At 49.8% G+C, this 1,390-nt stretch overlaps 1 protein-coding gene across 1 annotated transcript in view; it reads right to left on the bottom strand.

Moving 5' to 3' along the window:
* Window positions 1-795, bottom strand: part of Cdc42se2 (CDC42 small effector 2) — a 75,357-nt gene extending 74,562 nt beyond the window's left edge. Inside the window, exon 1 of the mRNA XM_013033783.1 lies at window positions 527-795. The gene's annotated coding sequence lies outside the window, so the exon portion shown is untranslated. The remainder of the gene's footprint in view (window positions 1-526) is intronic.
* Window positions 796-1,390: the final 595 nt, after the last annotated feature.

Genomic DNA, 1,390 nt, shown 5'->3' on the forward strand with positions numbered 1-1,390 from the left:
GAGTCGGAGAGGCCCTGGGGATCCTCGATCGCGGGGATGAGCCCCGTGGCTTCCCGCCGTGGATGTTCACCTGGCGTCTGGAACGTTGTGTGGAGGATCTGTGACGCCTTCGCAGACGTTCCGGGAGCGGAGAACCGGGAGAGGCTGTTTGCCCCGAGATCCGGGCAGAGCTAGCACCCCGTACCCCCCACCGGACACCCACGTCACGGCCCGGGGAGGAAGGGGAGGCACCACGCGCTGACTGTAAAACCTCAAGTCTCTCCGAATTCAATAATAATAATAATGCGCCTCAAAGCTGTCATCCTGAGGACTCGGGAGGCTGAGATCTGAGGATCACGGTTCGAAGCCAGCCTGGGCAGAAAAGTCCCCTCGAGACTCTTTATCTTCCAAGAAACCACTCGAGAACCGCAAGCGGAGCTGTGGCTCAAAGTGGGAGAGCGCTAGCCTAGAAGGAAAAGAGCTCAGGGACAGCGCCCAGGCCCTGAGTTCCAGCCCCAAGACCCACAAGAAGGAAAAGACAATATACCTCTCGCTCATCGGGATTGACAGGCATCTTTCTAGTTGCCAAAAACAGTACTTCTTGGCCCCTCTCTTCTTCTTTTCACCTCCTTCCATAGAGAAAGCTCATTGGGTGTGCTTGCAACATTAATCAGAATCAATACTTCCTGCCCATGTTTCTCCTCTGGATTATGCTTCAGTGGTCTACTAAATGATCGTCCTTCACCTCAGACTTTATTATCAAAACAACAGGCAGAAGATGCCCTTACAAAGCAAGGCAAGCCACCAGTGGCTACCAACTCCGTTTCTGTATGAAAGCTATGATCTTTATGAAGACCTACCTACAGCCTTTGGTTTCGTTTTTCTCCTTTTGGGTCTCAGACTTCATCCCCAAACTCTCATTTTTGCTTGAATCTTCCAGACAGACAGACAGACAGACAAGTGCTCAGGGCTAGAATATTGTTCCTGTAATGTCCATTTGTCTTCACCTCTTTACAAATCCTTGCTGAAAAGTCACCTAAACAATAACACTTAGTCTAACTCCTCTATTTTAAATTGCTACAGTTCCACTCCAATCCTCAACATTTCCTACCTTGTTCTGCTCCTCCAAGGCCTTCCTCCTATTGCAACAATCTTTTTTTTTTTTTTTTTTTTTTTGGTCGGTCCTGCGGCTTGAACTCTGGGTCTGGGTGCTGTCCCTCAGTTCTTCAGCTTTAAGGCTAGTAATGTGCTACCACTTGAACCACAGCACCACTTCCGGTTTTCTGGTGGTTAATTGGAGATGAGTCTCACAGACTTTTCCTGCTCCAGCTGTCTTTGAACTGTGCTCCTCAGATCTCAGCCTCCTGAGTGGCTTAGGATTACAGGCGTGAGCCACCCACTCCTAGCCTAT

This window comes from Dipodomys ordii, unplaced genomic scaffold (assembly GCF_000151885.1).
Source record: "Dipodomys ordii isolate 6190 unplaced genomic scaffold, Dord_2.0 Scaffold177, whole genome shotgun sequence".
NCBI classification, from domain to species: domain Eukaryota; kingdom Metazoa; phylum Chordata; class Mammalia; order Rodentia; family Heteromyidae; genus Dipodomys; species Dipodomys ordii.